This window comes from Brachycentrus maculatus, unplaced genomic scaffold (assembly GCF_059751285.1).
Source record: "Brachycentrus maculatus isolate JH-2025_06_01 unplaced genomic scaffold, ASM5975128v1 h1tg000033l, whole genome shotgun sequence".
NCBI classification, from domain to species: Eukaryota; Metazoa; Arthropoda; class Insecta; order Trichoptera; family Brachycentridae; genus Brachycentrus; species Brachycentrus maculatus.
Genome location: NW_028280787.1, coordinates 1874134 through 1896361, shown reverse-complemented (window position 1 = coordinate 1896361; position 22228 = coordinate 1874134). Strand labels below are relative to the sequence as shown.

The 22228-nt window shown below is 31.1% G+C and overlaps 1 protein-coding gene across 1 annotated transcript in view; it reads left to right on the top strand.

Moving 5' to 3' along the window:
• Nucleotides 1-417: 417 nt before the first annotated feature.
• Nucleotides 418-22228, top strand: part of LOC148312765 (uncharacterized) — a 60679-nt gene continuing 38868 nt past the window's right edge. Inside the window, exon 1 of the mRNA XM_088274145.1 lies at nucleotides 418-615. The gene's annotated coding sequence lies outside the window, so the exon portion shown is untranslated. The remainder of the gene's footprint in view (nucleotides 616-22228) is intronic.

Here is a 22228-nt window from a genome sequence, read left to right as displayed (position 1 = left end):
CTGCAAGGCCAATCCCAAGGTATACGACTTCTGGACAGACCACCAAAGAAATCGATTGACAGCTGGGAATCGACGACCTAGGAGGCTAATCTTTCTTAAAAACAGGCCACAAGGCCTACACCAAGAATAAGAAAAACAAGTAGCAATTAAATTGTGATTTAATTATTATTTTTTTTGTATGAAGATGCAGTTTTCCGTCCCGCGACCGCGCAACACGTGGTCCCCGCACAAAACTTTCCCGTACGATTTACGCGCGCGGGGAAGGCGGCCTCCCCCGCCGCGCGCGAGCGAGACGGCCATACGCAAGACGGCGGCGGCGCGAGAGGGACGGCAGAGTATTTTTAAAAACTAGGGAAAGAAAGCTGCCCCCTTTCATTATATTCGAGGAAAACGCACATCCTGAGATGCCGGTCCCGTAGTATCGAATGTGCGGCGGCGCGGGGTGGTCGCGTGCTCTCTCCCCCCGGAATAACACGGTGCACATACACAATAAAACATAACCTCAAAGAAACGGAAAACAAGATGGCGTGTCGGTATTGTGACAGGGAGATTGACGCGGGAAAATGCAATTAGATATTTAAATGCGGCGCATTTCTTGGAGACGCATCAATTTCGGTGAGTATTTTTTAAAAAACAATTTTAACGAATTATTAAACTATTTTTAAATGCATACATCAACGCCATATATAATATATACATACAACATATGAATGTACCATTTGAAATAATATAAAATACATGTATATACAGGTAGTCTTCACAACAAAATTTTAAACGAACAAAAAATCCTCGAAAATTTCATCTACAAACAATTAAAATAAAACATTTTCAAAACTTTTAAAAACTTTTATAAAAAGTTTTAAAAACTAAAAAAATACATACAATATACATGATTAATGGATATTCTTCTTCTTCTTCTTCTTCTTTATCAGCTGAATGTCTTTATCAAATGCCTCTATTTAACACTTTCAAACTACAAAGTTTCAAAAACTATTTTTTTTGTACAAAACATATCATAAATGAATCTTCTTCTTCTTCTTTGTTAGCCGTCTCTCCGGTGCTGAATGTATTCCTCTTCTAACGACTTTAAAACTTCTCTATTCTAACATAAATTGATACAAACTAAAATTGACTTGTAGCATTTTTTATTACAACATATGGTGTAACAATAATAAATTTTATAAGACATTTTTTACTTAAATTCGTTTACATAAGAAGTGTTCAAGTTACACAAGGTAGTTCCGGTACGGGTATGTAACCCTGAGTGCCCAAACTAAAACTGTTTTTATTTTTTTTATATTCCTCACCCATTTTTTTTTCTCATAATTCACTTTCATCTATAACTTATAAAACATATTTCACTCTTAAATCTAATAATCTGGTGGTTAACACTGCAATCCGATGCAGTGCCCTATGCACCATCTGAATGATCATCATCAGGATGTGTGGATGATAAGAATAAGGTTCCAGTTTGGTTCCCGAATTGTCAAAAAAAAAAAAAAAAAAAGATTACGCGTTACCATGGTCGGTGACCTGAAGCGTAACATTATATCCTTTAAACTACTCATATTGTAGTTTTTATATGAAAAAAAAACTTTTTTTTATTGTAAAAGAAATGTTATTTACATTTTATTATTTCTTAAAATATATTGTGACACGTTTTTCGGAGAATGATGCTTAATAGATCGAATCACGTGTATGAGTGGGAAAGTCACCTGTTTAAAATAATGAATTAGAGTAGAATGTATAATTGGGATGGTTTGAACATGTGGAACGAGTGGATGATGAGAGAATGACTAAATAAACATATTTGGCTAGAACGGTAAAAAAAGACTTAGACAGTTTTACTACAAATCTAAAACACAAATACATCAAACAAAATCTAACACTTACCTCTTTTGGTCAAAAGTACTTTGATTATTATGCAATAAAGTTGTACAACCTGCTTCCACTATCCATAAAGTCGTTAAAATATAAACTCAATATAAAAAGCTATTAGTAAATGTATAATGGAGGTTTGTAGGTCTGAAATAGATCGCATTATTCGGCCATATCATATCTTAAAACTTAAAACACAGAAAGGGACATATTTTTTGTAGTACGTTTTTTTTGCGTTTTTGGATTAAGTAGATCTGAAACAGATCGTATCATTCGGCCATATCATATCTTAAAACTTAAAACACAGTAAGGGACACATTTTTTGTAGTACGTTTTTTTGCGTTTTTGGATTAAGTAGATCTGAAACAGATCGTATCATTCGGCCATATCATATCTTAAAACTTAAAACACAGTAAGGGACACATTTTTTGTAGTACGTTTTTTTGCATTTTTGCATTAAGTAGATCTGAAACAGATAGCATCATTCGGCCATATCATATCTTAAAACTTAAAACACAGTAAGGGACATATTTTTTGTAGTAAGTTTTTTTTGCATTTTTGGATTAAGTAGTCTTAATCCAAAAATCTACTTAGTCCAAAAATGCAAAAAAAAACGTACTACAAAAAAAATATCCCTTACTGTGTTTTGACTGGTATCTGAAGCGGAGGGCTGATCACCTTTCCTTCATGTGTAAATGATCAAGAACACTGCGTTAATATGACACAGTGCCCTATGCACCATTGGGGTGCGGATAAGGGTTTTATTATATTTATTATTATCATTGTAAAATGTGCCCTCGGCACGGGAATACTCAGTGTGGACACTTTATTATAATTTTTAATTTTGATTATTATGAAATATAAATAAATAAATAAAATAATATAACTAACCCCGAAATCTAGATATTTCAAAAGTTTACGTAATTGAATGGCATATACGACAGTTAATAGATTCAGGACTGATACGCATGGCGCTCTAACTTACCTACCTACCCTTACTGAGAAACGGAATGATGGTAGCAGCAATAATCAATGGTTTTTTTTTGTATCACTGAAATTCAGGAACTGAAAACTGAAATCCTGAAAAAAAAGATATTCAGGTCAATGAAACCAACTTGAAAAAATGTTCACTGCTTTTCAGTCTTCACTTTTTTGCGTAATTCGTTCTGAGAAACGTTTGATTCTTTCATGAAATGCCTTTTCAGACCTTTTCCCAATATTGTAAAAAGAAATATTTATTTTACTGTCGGTAGAAAAATGGCTTGTTTTATTATTTTTATCGGCTATTATTTAGCTCCGCGTCATCGATTTTATACGAAAGTTAACGTTTTAACTTCGTAGTGTAGATGAACTAATATAATACCTTTAAAATAAACTTGAAATCATTTTTTTTCAAGTCCCTCTCTAAGCACAAGAGCTGAGTCTCTTTTTTTGGAGCAGCGTAATTAAAAATATAGGATTGTATTAAGTAAAAACGTAAAGAAATCGTATAAAAAATTGCAATTTTAAATAAATACATAAAAATTAAAACAATTCAGGTCGGGTTGCGGTCCCGTGGTTAGTGTCGCAGACTCTTGAGTCAGAGTTTCTAGGTTTGAATCCACTCACAATTTGAATCACAATTTGATACCTATGTCTCTCTAATAATGAGCCGCGGATCAAAAATCAGAGAAAATTTCTGTTTAAAAAAAAGTTTCGTTAAATTTAAAGTGGTTTTTAGTACAACATTTTGAGTGTGTCCAAATACTTGTTCACAAAATCTGGATTATCTCCAATTACAGGAGTTATTTTCATATTATTTTTTGACATCTCATCAAAGATGAAGAAGAATATGGAAGTCTGGGCATTTACGGGGCTTACGACCGTCATAGGCTGGTTTAAGTGATCACTTTACACACGTGTAACATTCACCAATTCTACCCATTATTGACAACCACACTACTCAAATTCTTGGAAGTTCTATATATATGAACTAATTTAGAAACCTTGTTCATGAATCACTAACTAATATAAGAGTTTCTGCTTAGTAAAAAGCTTCTTTACATCTCACCAATAGATGTCTCTAGTGAGGTTTTAGTGATTCATGAACAAGGTTTCTAAATTAGTTCATATATATAGAACTTCCAAGAATTTGAGTAGTGTGGTTGTCAATAATGGGTAGAATTGGTGAATGTTACACGTGTGTAAAGTGATCACTTAAACCAGCCTATGACGGTCGTAAGCCCCGTAAATGCCCAGACTTCCATATTCTTCTTCATCTTTGATGAGATGTCAAAAAATAATATGGTTTTTAGTAGTTTATAAAAAACCCAAAACCATTTTACCACACCTTTCTTCATTTTATCGATAATGCTTATTTTAGGCTTGTATTCTTTCATTATTGGAATATCTACATCTATCATACATGGTATTGCCGCACCGAGAGATCCCATTTCGACTGCATTCAGTCTACTTTCATCCTACTTTTGCCAACAATGAAACTTTATTTGAATTCATCTTATTATGCTGTATTATATTGCTGCAATAGTATTCAATTATTTCCTTATATTGCGCAACTAAAATCCTTTCAGGCATGTTTACTAATAAAAAAATTAATACGTCGAAACTTGTGAGAAAAGATTTAAAGAAATAGTGGTATTTACCAAGTGGAATTTAAATGAAAAATGGATTTATATTGCAACATTTTGAGTGTGTCCAAATACTTGTTCACAAAATCTGGATTATCTCCAATTACAGGAGTTATTTTCATATAATTTTTTGACATCTCATCAAAGATGAAGAAGAATATGGAAGTCTGGGCATTTACGAGGCTGACGACCGTCATAGGCTGGTTTAAGTGATCACTTTACACACGTGTAACATTCACCAATTCTACCCATTATTGACAACCACACTACTCAAATTCTTGGAAGTTCTATGTATATGAACCAATTTAGAAACCTTGTTCTTGAATCACTAGAACTTCACTAGAGACATCTATTGGTGAGATGTAAAGAAGCTTTTTACTAAGCAGAAACTCTTATACTAGTATGTGAGATCCGAATCCTGGATTATAATCACACACATGAGAAACGCCAGAAAATACCATTTTCATTTTTATTTTTAAGCTTATAATTTGACCAGAAAATTTATTTACAACATTTTGAGTGTGTCCAAATACTTGTTCACAAAATCTGGATTATCTCCAATTACAGGAGTTATTTTCATATCGTTTTTTGACATCTCAAAAAAATAAATAATAAAATAAAAATTATATGATTTATATTGCCACAAAGGGACTTTCGAATCAATTAACGATAAAATATTTATGGCAACAAAATATTTTAGACTATACTTACATTTCTAATACGTCATTTGTCTCATAGCAGGTTATATCCATCACGAGTGACAGGTACCTACATACTTGAATTTCAGGGGTAAGAAGTAAAATTCGACTTGAATAAATATGGTATAAAGCAAAGAATATAAACTGCTTGTTTATTCATCGTTATAGCAAGTTGGACACATCGATAGTGTGTTGTTTACACACACATGTTTACCAGTCTTTATTTTGTACACAAATTTGTCTTTTGAGCCGCAGAACTGGAATTATAGTGAAAAGATAGCGCGTAACAACCCAGTGTAGATAGATTTAACTTGTTTTCTAGTAAATTGCTGGTGCCCATCATCCAAGTGTCGAAAATTACAAAGCAAACGCAACCTTCCTTGTTAAATATGACATGATTTTGAACGAAACTTTATTTATAATTTATATTTGAAGCACTAACTTTGTGATTTTCCATTTAATAATTAAAATGTAACTTTGTTTTAAAATCACTTCAAACATTTTATTATAACTTAATTATAATATATTATTAGATTAAAACCTATATTTTTAGCTTTTCCACTTTATTTTTATTTGACCAGCGACCGGGTTTCGTCGTTACAGACATCATCAGACCAGTCTGATGATGTCTGTAACGACGAAACCCGGTCGCTGGTCGAATAAAAATAAAATGGAAAAGCTTAAAATATTAGTTTTAATCTAATAATATATTAAAAATGCAATTCCATCACGAAGTGTCAGTGGATAATATAAAATCTACTTAATTATAATGTCTACCGGTTTTGAAGCTAACCGCATCTTTATCAAGACTGATTAATACTAGTATTAATTAGTCTTGATAATTAAGTTTTAAAATCACTATAAATATTTTATTATAATTGATGTTATAATCAAATATTTATAGTGATTTTATATATATATATATATATATATATATATATATATATATATATATATATATATATATATATATATATATATATATATATATATATATATATATATATGTATATATATATACATATATATATATATATATATATATATATATATATATATATATATATATATATATATATACATACATATATTTATAGTTAAAGTTAACAATAGCGGTATTAACAGTAGTTTTATTAATATAGAATAGCGAAAAGTAATAAGAAATCCTAAACCCATTAAATGTATGATCAATATCATTGAATATGTAATCATTTTATGAGATTTGTATAGATATTATATTATAATGGAGGTTCAGATAGAATATCGAATATTATTCATTATCGTACATAAATTATTCGAGATTATATCAAAACATTATATATCACGAAAGCTTGCATATATTTCCCGTAAAGCTTTGAGGCTTAAACATATCCGTGTGAGTTGTAAGTTGATAATTGGTAAATTTCTCTGTAAACGCAAGTAATTAACATATCAGCTCTTAAGGCGAAATAAAGGAAAGGGTTAATGATCAAGAGTTAATTTTATGAAAATTGTAAAATGTATTTATATTATCCACTGACACTTCGTGATGGAATTGCATTTTTAATTTATTATTAGATTAAAACCAATATTTTTAGCTTTTCCACTTTTTTTATTTGACCAGCGACCGGGTTTCGTCGTTACCGACATCATCAGACTGGTGAGAGGCTATACAAATTGTTATGTTATATATAAAAGAAGGCAGGAGTTGATAACCATGATTTGATATAATTTTATTGAGAATTTAATTTATTTTAATTTAAATTAAATTAAATTCTCAAAAAAAAAATATCAAATCATGGTTATCAACTCCTGCCTTCTTTTATATATAACATAACAATTTGTATAGCCTCTCACCAGTCTGATGATGCCGGTAACGACAAAACCCGGTCGCTGGTCAAATAAAAAAAGTGGAAAAGCTAAAAATATTGGTTTTAATCTAATAATAAATTAAAATGTATTTATTCTTAATTTTTCTCTTTTTTGTGTGTATATTGTATATTAAGTGAAAATGATTAAAAACAATAAAAAAATGTATTAAAAAAGAACTCCACCGACAAGACACACAAGGTGGCTTGGTGGGTCTCTGCAAAATATTTTTTTTGTAGTGGTGTTGAAAATAGTGATTTAAAAAAGGACGAAAGCTCAAGCGTTTAAATCACAAAAAAATTAAGGCTGGACGCTATATATTTTTTTAAAGAACATATTTGGCTTTTTTTTATAATCTTTCTTCTTCTCTAGCCTTTTGTTCTACACTGCTGGATATAGCCATCTTCCATATCCTTCCATTTTTTTGGTCTGTTGCTGTTTGGAGCTAGTTTCTACCCCTACAGCGGTCATGTCGTCGAACCACATTTTTCGGGGTCTTCCGACGCCTCTTTTATTTTCCCATCTAATTTTTTTTAGTATTCGCTAAGTAGTGTTTTTTAAAGTAGTATTTATTTATTTATTGAACGGCTAAAGCCTTTATTAACATACATATCGTCGTATAGGAGAAAGTGACCAACTATCAAAACATAAAATGTTCAGGAGGGCCATTTAAGTCACTTTTGCCTGGCAAGAAAATAAACACCAATGCAGTTTGTCATTTTTAACAAGTCAATATATTATACTTCCAAGTTTAAAATCCTTTGGGATTTTTTTAGGGCAATATTAAGCTGGTAAGATATCAAATAGTCAATGATCACGTTTTTGTAAAACAATGCACTTGGTCACTTTCTCCTGTATGACTACGATATATACAGTATCTAATATACAAATACACTAATGAATACACTAATAGAGAAACAAAAAGTCTTAAACATAAAGTAATAATAAAATAAACAAAATGAACGATGAACTATAAGGAGAGTGTTATAAAACCAAACCACAAAGTTAAAAATGCTTTTAATATATACAATATACTCATTTTTTGTTCTTCTTGCCCGTCTTATTACTGAGGGTTGTAGAAGCAATGACTGTTTTTTTACAAAAAAATAAAATTTAGTAGATTCAAAAAATCAGAATTTGATTTTACATTTATTACGTAAAAAAATATACTTCATAACATGAAGTAGTGTTTTTTAAGTCTTCTCTGTCTTATCCCTCATTACCGAGGGTTGTGACCCTTGTGGAAGCAATGACTCTTCTCCAGTTATCCCTTGACTGTGCTGCACGTAGCGCTCCAACCACCGAGGTGCCTGCTGCTGCCTTAACTTGATCATTAAAATTACATTTTATGACCGAATTAAGGCAGAAAAATTAAATTATTTTTTTGTTTAAAAAGTGAAAATTACCAACAGCAAAGTAAAGTTGTGTCCCGTGGTTAGTGTCGAGGACTCTTAAGTCAGAGTTTATAGGTTCGAACCCACTCTACCACAATTTGATACTTATTTCTAATAATGAGCCGCTTAGGCTCACAGAAATAGTTTAAAGTTAATATATTTGCGTAAATAATAAAAAAAAACAAATAAGTATATTTTTTTTTTCAAAAAAGGACATAAATATTTAAAATATTTATTCCTTTCAAACCCTTATCCGCACCCCAATGGTGCAAAGGGCACTGCATTATACAAACACAGTGTTATCTTGATCGTTAACACATGAAGGAAAGGTGATCAGCCCCCCGCTTCAGGTACCAGTCCAGGGTAATATTAAATAAATATTACGGTGAAAAAATCACTTATATTTGTTTGACCCCCCTGGGAATCGCACCCGGGACCTCCAGAACGGTAGCCGAGCGTGCTGACCATTACAATATAGTGTAGAGAATCTGAATAATCAAAATATTTTTAGAGAATCTGAAATATACAGGGCCGTGTGTATTTTTCGAAACGTGAATGTCGCCCATTGTTTGTTCGCTTTGGCATTTGAGCCGTAATGTCAGACCAAATAGTGACATTGAAATGTCAAGCCGCCTAACGATGCCGGACGTAACAGGTGTTCACCCGCGCCGCTCGGCTTACAGGCTGCAAACCTACACCCGTTCTACACCCATTATACACCCAACATACACCCAGCTTACACCCAACCTGACAGTAGTTGCCGATGTTATAATTTGACAACTCTGTTGAAGATGTCGCCGCGATATGTCGCGTGATTGACGCGCCGAGCACAATAATTCCGTTGTCAACTCTCAAATCGGTGACATTTTCACGTCGGACAAACTTGTCCATTTATTCTAATCACATTTTTCCATGCACCATTAAAAAATAACTAAATAACTAACAGAGCATCGCGTCAGGGTAGGCGGAGAGAATAGAACGCAGTAGCAATGTGTCTTTGCAAACAATCTTCGCCTCTTCCACCTTTATGAGAAGATCCTCATACGTACCCGCCGATTACTCCATATTATATATATATATATATATATATATATATATATATATATATATATATATATATATATATATATATATATATATATATATATATATATATATATATATATATATATATATATATATATATATATATATATATATATATATATATATATATATATATATATATATACTTAAACTTACTTATATAACCCTTATCCGCACCCAATGGTGCGTAGGGCACTGCATCGAATTGACGCAGTGTTTTATTGATCATTACTTACATGAAGGCAAGGTGATCACTCTCGCGCTTCAGGAACCAGTCCAGGGTAATATTAAATAAATATTACAGTGTAAAATCACTAATATTTATTTTCACCCTCCCTGGGAATCGAACCCGGGACCTCCAGCACGGTAGCTAAACACGCTGACCATTACACCATATATATATATATATATATATATATATATATATATATATATATATATATATATATATATATATATATATATATATATATATATATATATATATATATATATATATATATATATATATATATATATAATTATTTACTTTTTTTAAATTTTATATAAAAATTGATTAGAAGAATATGACACGTGCGTAACGGGTGATTTGTGTAAATTGCCACGTATTTTATTATGCGACCATCCCAGATACTTTATATGCTCATGTGATTGGTATTGTTATAAAAAAATACCTTTTCTCGGATATAACGAGTAACGGTTATAACGAGCAAATTCAGTCGTCCCGTCTGGTTATAACGAGGATGACTGTTTACATAATTTATTATTACATATCATTTTAAAAATCCTGAGACTTTAATTTTTGCTGCACATTCAGCAGCAAATCACTTTCCTTGCACACATTTTTACTTATTTGATCCTTTCATTAGCTTGGTTTTGTGAATTATATTATTGAATCCAAATCGACAAGGTTTTACCGAAATCTATAAAATGTTATCGCCACTAAAATCGATATGTGCGCTTGTATTAATTTGTGTAAATACACACACGCACACACACACACATCCATAAATAATGATAGCCCCCCATGCACTTGTCGGAGAGATATCGGTAGGTACTGGGTAGGTAGGTACTTTCCCCCGTCTATTATAAACAGTGCGTAGGTAACTATGTAATGATATAAATTTAGGGTGCTGTCCACACTGATCGAGTTCCGAATTCGAGCGGTCAAGCGAATCACACTAGTGTATGGTCCACTTGCAAACCACGTTATGTAAAGAAAAAAAGTTTGAAAATTAAAAAATATAAATTAATTTATTCATTTGTGGTTTTATTTATTTATTTATGGTTCACAAAAAATGAAAAATACGTTACAAGAAATGAAATTCAGTGCAATACAAATTGTTTGAATGTTGTTAGGTAATATATCCAAAATTAAACAAGGTTTATTTGGTTGAATTCTACATTTATTTATGTATATATTAATACGTGATGCGTTTCGTCTTCTTAGGACATTATCAAACATTATAAAACAGTGTTTGATAATGTCCTGAGAAGACGAAACGCGTCACGTATTAACATATACATTAATAAATGTAGAATTCAACCAAATAAACCTTATTATTTTTTGACATCTCATCAAACATGAAGAAGAATATGGAAGTCTGGGCATTTACGGGGCTAACGACCGTCATAGGCTGGTTTAAGTGATCACTTTACACACGTGTAATATTCACCAATTCTACCCATTATTGACAACCACACTACTCAAATTCTTGGAAGTTCTATGTATATGAACCAATTTAGAAACCTTGTTCTTGAATCACTAGAACTTCACTAGAGACATCTATTGGTGAGATGAAAAGAAGCTTTTTACTAAGCAGAAACTCTTATATTAGTATGTGAGGTCCGAATCCTGGATTATAATCACACACATGAGAAACGCCAGAAAATACCATTTTAATTTTTATTATTTAAGCTTATAATCTGTCTGTTGCAAATAAACCTTGTTTAATTTTGGATATGTTACCCAACAATTCAATATGGAATTCTACCAACTGTCTGCAGTCACAATAAATAATGTTTTCATGTTTTTCATAAATTTCGTATGTTATTGGATATGGGAATCCTCCAGGATATAATAAGTGGACGTATCGATAGTCCGGTTTTGACTCCCGAAATAACGTATAATGTACCCGGCTACCGTACCCGTCACACGTCACAATCTTTATTCAGCGTACCTGTCCTTTGAACTAATTATGCGCAGAGTTCACCTATGTTTCGTATGGCTAGTGAGTACAACTCATGTTTTAGCCAAGTTGACATTTTCAATTGCGGAAAATCTGTGTTGAAAAGTCGAATGGTGAGCATATTGTCCTCTCAGGATCTTTAAAAACTATGCTTCTTCTCTGCATTGTATGTATGTGTCTACTAGAATCAACATCACACACACACACACACACACACATTCATTCATTTGCTAGATCTATACTAAATATTTTGTAGGTACTAATCTTTATTTCTGTGGTTTACTGTAATTGGCTTGTTTAATGTATAAATGTAAATGTTTTATTTTACACATAATAATAATAATAAAACCCTTATCCGCACCCCAATGGTGCATAGGGCACTGCGTCATATAAACGCAGTGTTATCTTGATCGTTTACCCATGAAGGAAAGGTGATCAGCCCTCCGCTTCAGGTACCAGTCCAGGGTAATATTGAATAAATATGACAGTGAAAAAATCACTTATATTTATTTTACCCCCCTTGGGAATCGAACCCGGGACCTCCAGAACGGTAGCCGAGCGTGCTGACCATTACACTACGGAGGCGGACACATGCTGTTGCTAATCCAAATAATTAAAAAATTAAATAAAATATAAAATCAATTTGATGAGAACGCAACCAACTTACAGAAACATTTATTTTTACACAATGGTTACTGTTTTCAAATATCTTCGCATATTTTTATCTATCTATCATTAATATAAATTAAAATGTGGTCGTTTGCTCAATATATTAAATATCCCAAGATTGATTTACCGATTTCTTTGAAAATTTGACACAGTATTACATTTGAAAACGTGGGTATTTTTATAGACATTAACTGTCTGTGACGGGTGAAAATGTGTGTTTTTAACAGAGATTTTTGTTGCGATGGCAGCGCCATCTGTTGAAATCATTATATCCAACAGCAACGTAATGTGCTGATGAGGGCTAGATTTTTTTTTAAAGAAATAAATGAATGTCGAAATTAATACCACTATTTCTTAAAATCTGTTATGACAAGTGTTTCGATGCATTCCATACATTCCATACATCATTTCATACGGTGTTTGAAAATAAAATAGAATTTAAACTAAAAATGAAATTGAAATCATGTTTCATTAATTGATTCGGCAGTCACTTTGTGGTAACATCGATCCATTTATAATTTATATTCCAATTACGAAATGCCAAAAGTAGTGCTATTAAAGTCACTTTCTAATAATGGTATTTACTAAGTAAAACTTAAATTAAAAATATATTATATTATTACAACGTGACTGCCAATCAATCAATGGAACCTGATTTTATTTTCATCCGGGTCACGCTTTCATTTATATTTAAAAACGTCATTACTATCTTTGATGTGGTTATATATAAAAAGAACTAAAAAGGCAAGAAAAAAGTCGGACAGTGAACGAAAACAAGTGAATTTTTCATCCGAAAACTGTAATTGAATTCTAAAAATATATAAAAGATACTATGAGTATCTATTTGACACGCTATTGACTGTTGAGTAATATATCCAAAATTAAACACGGTTATTGGAATGAATTCTACTTTTATTTACACGTATCGCTCACTCCTTTCAACAACGTCATATTTCAAAAAACTTGATTTTTCAGGAATTTTTTTTTTAAGTTTAAAAATATTTTCACTCCTTTCAACAACGTCTTATATAAAAAATCGTCAATTTTCAGTTGTGCATGTTTTAGGAATGCCCAGAAAATGTACTATATCCCAGCAAAAGAGGCATATTTTAAACATAATATTTACCCGCTACAGTGCAGAAAGTGTTGTTTTTGCATTTGAAGAAAAGGAACCGTTTAATTTTTTTTTTTAAATACTGAAAAATGTTTAAATGGAGAAAAAATATTCAGGTTTTACTTAAAAAGATCTGTTATACAGTAAAAAGTTCAATAAGTGGCTTGATATTTATTTTTAATACATTTTATTATATTTTTAAACTTAAAAAACAATCTTCTGAAGATTGATATATCGTTCACTCCTTTCAAGAACGTCTTATATAAAAAATCGTCAATTTTCAGTTGTGCATGTTTTAGGAATGCCCAGAAAATGTACTTTATCCCAGCAAAAGCGGCATATTTTTAACTTAATATTTACCCGCTACAGGGCAGAAAGTGTCGTTTTTGCATTTTGAAGAAAAGGTACTGTTTTATTATTTTTTTTAAATATAATGAATATTTTTTTAATGAAGAAAAAACATTCAGGTTTTACCTAAAAAGATCTGTTGCACAGTAAAAAGTTCAATAAGTGGCTTGATATTTATTTTTATTACATTTTATTTTATTATTAAACTTTAAAAACGATCTTCTGAGAATCAAGTTTTTTTTATATACATATGTCGTTTTTGAGAGGAGTTAGCGATATATGATAATATGTGACGCGTTTCGTCGTATTCAGACATTATCAAACACTCTTAAGTATTTGATAATGTCTTATAAAGACGAAACGCGTCACATATTATCAAATATAATAAAAAAACCCTCATCCGCACCCCTATGGTGCATAGGGCACTGCTTCATATGAACACAGTGTTATCTTGATCGTTTACACACGAAGGAAAGGTGATCAGCCCTCCGCTTCAGGTACCAGTCCAGGGTGATATTGAATAAATATTACAGTGAAAAAATCACTTTTATTTATTTGACCCCCCCTGGGAATCAAACCTGGGACCTCCAGCCGAGCGTGCTGACCATTACACTACGGAGGCGGACATTATCAAATATATGTGAATAAAAGTAAAATTCAATCCAATAACCGTGTTTAATTTTGGATATATTACCCAACAATTCAAAATGGAATTCTACCAACTGTCTGCTGTTACAATAATACGGTATTGATTTTCCGCAATTACCAATCTAGTTTCTTTCCCGAATCTATTCCTCATGATACTCGAATCTCCCCACCCTCTCTGAACACTTGACAAACACAAATACTAGCGCGCACGCACACCACACGAGCGACATTAGTCATAATCTCTCTCCCCTACGACGGAAAAATGCAAGGGAGTAATTAAATTTTACCCGAATACTAGAATTTTGTTGTACGTTGCGGTCGATATTTGGATTTGAGATAGTGTTTTCAATCGAGATACGTATATATGTACTACATATATTTGTGTATGTTGTGCGGCACATTAATAAGGTATTCGATGATGTGTGATGATTATATATATATATATATATATACATATATATATATATATATATATATATATATATATATATATATATATATATATATATATATATATAGTATATATATATATATATATTATATATATATATATATATATATATATATATATATATATATATATATATATATATATATACATATATAAATATATATATATATATATATATATATATATATATATATATATATATATATACATTTATGTGGAGCGTATGACTGAAGAAAGAACGGTTAAACAAATTTTTGAGGCGAATGTAGTTGGAAAAAGAAGCAGAGGACGACCGAGGAAAACTTGGCACAACCAGGTATGTCAAATACTTGAAAGCGGCCGGGTCAGGAGTCGTAATAATCGTCGGGTATGTATGAGGAGATGCATGAATGTAGAAGAGGCAAAGAATGTTTGCAAGGACAGAGTGGTGTGGCGTTCGATTCTCTCTGCCTACCCCTGCGGGGAAGCGGCTTGATGGTTAGTTAGTTAGTTAGTTATATACATTATATTATTAATTTGCTAGATATTTCTACTCCAACATACCTTAACACTAGTTACGCTGTTCTTCTCCAATAAAGAGACTAAGCTCTTGTGCTTGGAGAGGGACTTACACTCAATATTTATTGTTTATACTTATAAAAGATATAATAATTATTGTTTTTGTAATATTTTTTGTGTGCGTTATTTATATTGATATCATGTATGATATATAAATATAAATATATATATATATATATATATATATATATATATATATATATATATATATATATATATATATATATATATATATATATATATACATATATATATATATATATATATATATATATATATATATATATATATATATATATATATGTATATATGTATATAAATATATATATATATATATATATATACATATATATATATATATATATATATATATATATATATATATATATATATATATATATATATATATATATATATATATATATATATATATATATATATATATATATATATATATATATATATATATATATATATATATATATGTATATAAATATGTGTTTTGTTTAAAGATTCAGCGTTTAATTTGTAAAACTCAATTTTAATTTGTATATTATATATTATTTTTGTATTTACAAAATCATCTGGGTGGTTTTATCAGCCACCCTAACACAACAGAATTTAGTAGACTCTAAAAATCATTGTTTGATTTTAATATTTATATATATAAGATATTTTTTAGGAATTTCGGCCAAAAATTCATATAATTTGGTGAAGATTGTAGTTATTTGAATAAATGAGTAGTTGCCTACCCTGAAGTTAGTTACACACTACAGACGTGTCAAAATTAATCGAAACGTCAAAGTGACAGCCAAACAAACGTCAATCTATTGATTACGATAATATTTATAAAAGGATTATTGAGGCTATTTTTATTTTATTTTTATGACATCTCTACATAGACGAAGAAGAATATGGAAGTTTAGGTATTTAGAGGTCTTATGTATGACCTGTGATAGGCTGGTTAAGTGATTAAGTTTACGAACGTGCGACATTCACCATTCAACCCATGATTGACAACCACACTATTCAAATTTTTGTTACTCATACATTTAATACTGATCTCTTGACGCTTCATCATTAAGTTCAGCCGCAGCCATCTATGGTTGGATTGAAAAAACTTTTATAAAGCCGATTCCTTTTTTTACTTAGATAAAGTAGGTCATAAGCCCTGTAAATACCCACATTTCCATATTCTATTTTGAGACGTCAAAATCTTATGACACAGTACATGCGAGTTCACAATAGCCAACTATGTAATTTTTCGATATGAATTTTATTTGACCAGCTGGCCAACAGAATATGCTGGACAATAGGGGGGAGGCTTTAGTCATTGTCATACTGTTAATTATGGGTTTATTGTTATTTATATGATTATGAATTTCTATTGTTTCAAGCACCCAACTTTAAAATTTACATTCAGCTTCACATACGGTGTTTGTAAATGATGCGGAATGCATCGAAACACGTGTCACAGTAGATTTTAAGAAATAGTGATATTTACTAAGCAAAACTTAAATTAAAAATGGATAGATTTTACCAAAAAGTGACTGCCGAATCAAATAAAATAGTAATTTTAGTTTATGAGAGTGGAATCAACCAAAAATGATGACCAGCTGGTCAAATAAAATTCGTGTGGTAAAATTAGTTGTTATTTTATTATATCTTATGTCAGTTTTCTCAGAGTTTCTCGGTTCGAACCCACTCTACCACAATTTGATACCTATTTCTAATAATGAGCTGCTTAGGCTCACAGAAATAGTTTGAAATTGAAATATTTGTGTAAATAATAAAAACGCAAATATTTTTCAATAAAAGCAACATTAAGGAGTTTTTTCCCGTTTTTTAAATATTTTTTTTCAAATAATATTTTCATATGGTGTACGGAGTGCGTAGAAGTTTTTGGTATCGTAAGGGAAGGGTAATTATATATGATCTAACAATGAGTATATTAATGTTTTAGAATTAGTACATAAACCCTGATGATAACAAGGTTCTCGTTGAAACCGGAAGGAAAAAGTGTACTAATAAAAAATAGCTAAAACAAAGTTGTTTTATTTTATAAAGTTTATAAAATGTGCCACAAAGTATCTGCAAAAAACATTCAAGACACAAATATTTATCTTTTATTTAAAAAAATAATAAGAACGGTTACAAAATAAATACATTTTTTTTTCAAAACATATAGCATACATACAAGTCATATATACAAATAATATTCCCGATGAGTAATTTCTACTTCTCATTTTGGGACATGGGATTAAGGTTAACAAGACTGGAACACACATAATAAAGTAACACTTTTTTTTAAATAACCAAAACTAATACATGGCAAAATATAAAAACAATAAACAGGTATAATAAATAGGAATTTCTCAAAATAATTTTTATTTCTCAAAATAATATATCAATATGATCCACAAAGTTAATGCTTTCAATATTCAAAACATAATAAAAAGGCATAAGAAGCATATTGAACAGAAATAAATGAGAAAAACATAAGGTAAGAAGTATATTTAAAATAAACAAATTAGAAAATATTAAAAAAAAAACACAAGGTAAAAACAAAATACAAACATAAGACTAATCACTACATATATATATCTTTCCATAAAGAATTTTTTCAGATCATTTATTTTGGATCCCGGAATGGGTTCTATTTTATATATGTCAGGCAGCTGGTTAATTTGCGTATAGGCAATATATTTTAAGGACCTTACTCCAAATTTAGTAGTGTTTATCGTCTCCACATGTATTTTGTTATGTCCTCGTGTATTATGATTATGAATTTCTTTATTAAAAATCGGTATGGTGTTGCTGTGAGTCGTTTCAAACACTATTTGAAGCATTGTATTTGTAATCCCATAAGTTGGTAGAATGTCAAAAGGTTATTATGTTAGTGCTCAAATAAATATATTTTACATGAGTGGTGTACGGTAGACGAAATATATTTCTAATAGCTCTATTTTGTAAAACTTGTATTAATCTGATTCTCCCCTGCTTTGAATACAATTTACAAAATAATGTTTGAAATGAATGATAAAGCGGTAATGAGAGCTTATCTGGGAACAGTCGCATTAAACAAATTGTCTTATCTAAAAATCAATCATCTTATCGTAATAAAAATTTTACATATACAAAAAAATATATTTGTACCGAGCCATATGGCCAAGTACTCAGCAGTCATTTGATACAGAGAGATAACTCGTTTTTACGCAATTTTTAGTCATTTTTTCGTATATTTCGAGGCTTATCTCTGCCTAATTTAACAATTCGGCTGTCCAATTTTAAAACACAGTAAGGGACATTTTTTTGTAGTACGGTTTTTTTGCATTTTTGGACTAAGTATTGGGTTGATGCAAAAGTAATGACCGTTTTTTATGATCCCAGGTAAAAAATTTTTTTTTTCTTAATTTATGAAAAATATCTTCTTTTTTATGATTCCATTGTATAAAGGATGCTTTTCCTCTACTTTCTATTCAGTTTTGGCCTAGCCAGAGTACAGTTATGACCCCTTGTATTTTTTCAAAATGTCGCTCGATAAAGTGCATTTACGTCATTGTTTTCTTTATGAATTCCGTAAAGACAATACCGCGAGTGTGGCAACCAAAAACATTTGTGAAGTGTATGGAGCAGATGTCATCAAAGTTCGACAGGTACGAAGATGGTTTACAAAATTCCGATCTGGATATTTTTCACTCATTGATAAACCACGTACCGGGCGGCCATTGAAGTCTGATGATGACAAGTTAAAAGTCATAATTGACTCCAATCCACGTCTAATCATCAGGGAGATTGTGTCAATGATGGGAGTCAACCAAACAACCGTATTAAGACATTTGAAGCGTATGGAAATGGTTTAGCGGTACGACGTTTGGATACCTCATCAATTGTCGGCTGCCAATTTATTGGATCGTGTTTCAACGTGCGTTGCTTTGAGTGCGAGACAAAAACATGAACATTTTTCGCATCGTTTGGTGACGAGAGATGAGAAGTGGGTCGTGTACAACAACGTGACAAGAAAAAGACAGTGGGACCTGGAGAAGCCCCATTAACAACTTCGAAGGCCGAAACCCAAAAAAAAGTTAAACTTTGTGTTTGGTGGGATGATAAGGGTATTGTGTGTTTTGAACTCTTGGAACACGATCAGACAAGTACAGCAGAACGATATTGTCAGTAATTATCCAAATTGAACATGGACCTTCAAAAGGATAGACCAGAATTGGTAAAAAGAAAAGGGGTAGTGTTTCATCACGACAACGCGCGACCACACGTGGCTATGATGATCCAACACAAGCTAAATGAGTTAAATTGGGATGTTATCAAGCATCCACCGTATTCTCCAGATTTTGCTCTTTTTGATTTTCATTTATTCCGATCACTGCAAAAAAAATTAAATGACGAAAAAAATTATACAATAGAGCAGGTAAAAACATCCCTTACTTCATTTTTCAAAATCCACGGAATTTTTTACTACTGGTATTAATAAGCTGATAGAAAGATGGGAGAAGGTTATAAGAACTGATGGAAATTATGTAATTTATTAAATAAATAATACATATTAAAAAAAAAATTAAAAAAATTATATGTAAAAAACGGTCAAAACTTTTGCATCAACCCAATAGAATCAACTTAGTCCAAAAATGCAAAAAAAACATACTACAAAAAAATTGTCCCTTACTGTGTTTTGAGTTTGGACAGCCGAATTGTGGAGGTCCTTTCAATAACGTCAAATATCAAAAAACTTGATTTTTCAGGAGATCGTTTTTAATGGTTAAGAATATAATAGAATGTATTTTAAAATAAATATCAAGCCACTTATTGAACTTTTTACTGTGCAACTGATGTTTTTAGGTAAAACCTGAATGTTATTTCTCCATTTGAATTTTTTTAGTATATATTATTAGATTAAAACCAATATTTTTAGCTTTTCCACTTTTTTTTATTTGACCAGCGACCGGGTTTCCGACCAGTCTGATGATGTCGGTAACGACGAAACCCGGTCGCTGGTCAAATAAAAAAGTAGAAAAGCTAAAAATATTGGTTTTAATCTAATAATATATTAAAAATGCAATTCCATCACGAAGTGTCAGTGGATAATATAAATCTTTTTTTAGTATATTCAAAAAAATAATCAAGCAATATCTTTTCTTCAAAATGCACAAACAACACTCTCTGCCCTAGCCGGTAAATATTAAGTTAAAAATATGCCGCTTTTGCTGGGATATAGTACATTTTCTGGGCATTTTGAAAACACGCACAACTGAAAATTTACGGTTTTTGATATATGACGTTTTTTAATAGATTTATATTATCCACTGACACTTCGTGATGGAATTGCATTTTTAATTTATTATTAGATTAAATTTTAATTTATTATTTTAATTTATTTTAAATTTTAATTTATTTTTAATTTATTTGACCAGTCTGATGATGTCGGTAACGACGAAACCCGGTCGCTGGTCAAATAAAAAAGTGGAAAAGCTAAAAATATTGGTTTTAATCTAATAATAAATTTTTTTGAAAGTAGTTTTGATCTAATATGACGTTGTTGAAAGGAGTGATCAGGAATTCCAGTTTGTAAAATTGTTACGTTTTGGTGCGATTTAATGATTTCACATTGGTTTAACACAGGATTGGTCACGTTTTGTTGCAACTTCAATTAATATTTCGATAGAATACAGTAAACAGAACAGATTTGCATTTAAATAATTTTTTTGTGAAATATTGGAAATGTAGCTTTTGGTGAGGACTCCACAATTACTTTGGGAAAAGCAAACACAGATTTGTCCAAACGCTTACAGAAAAAACGCTTAGGTGCAATGTCTTAAAAACCCTTTAAATACGTTGATATCTCAACGTAGATGAAGAAAACTATGGAAGTCAGGGTATTTACAGGGGTTGCAATCATTGTATGCAGAGAAACAACTTGTTTTATGCAATATTTTGTCAGTTTTTCGTATATTTCGAGGTTTACCCGTACTTAACAAACACAGCTATGTTCAAACACTCACAGAAAATATGCGCAGATGCAAAGCCTTAAAGCCCCTCTTAATATGTTGAAAAACGTATAGTTTTGCTAGGTAGGTTCCTGTATTTATAAAAAATACCTTTCTATAGTGCCATTACTTAATCCGTGTGATTTCGAATGCTAGGTACCTTTATCTGTGCATTTTTAAATGTTAAGTACCTTTATCTGTGCAATTTTAAAAGCTAGGTACCATACTCTGTGCAATTTCGAATAAAAGGCACCTTTATGTGTGTAATTTTGAATGCTAAGTACCTTTATCTGTGCAACTTTAAATGCTAGACATCTTTATCCGTGTAATTTGAATGCTAGGTACCGTGTAATCTGTGCAATTTCGAATAAAAGGCACCTTTATGTGAGTAATTTTGAATGCTAGGCACTTTTATCTGTTTAATTTTGAATGCTAGGTGCCTTAATCTGCCAAATTTTGAATGCTAGGTACCTTTATCTGTGCAATTTCGAATGCTAAGCACCTTTATCTGTGCAATTTTGAATCGAGAGCGTAAGTACGAGTGCGTAGGTACCCACCCAGTGTCCGGCCTATAACGGCGCCACAATTAGCAGTTTGACAGTTATGAGCGTTCCCGCGCCGGTATTTTTCCAAGAAAACACCCCCCCCCCAAGCCGGGCGGTGGAGGCTGCGTCACGTATGTGAGTCCGCATTCTTTTTTCTTTAATTTTCCATCCCCTCT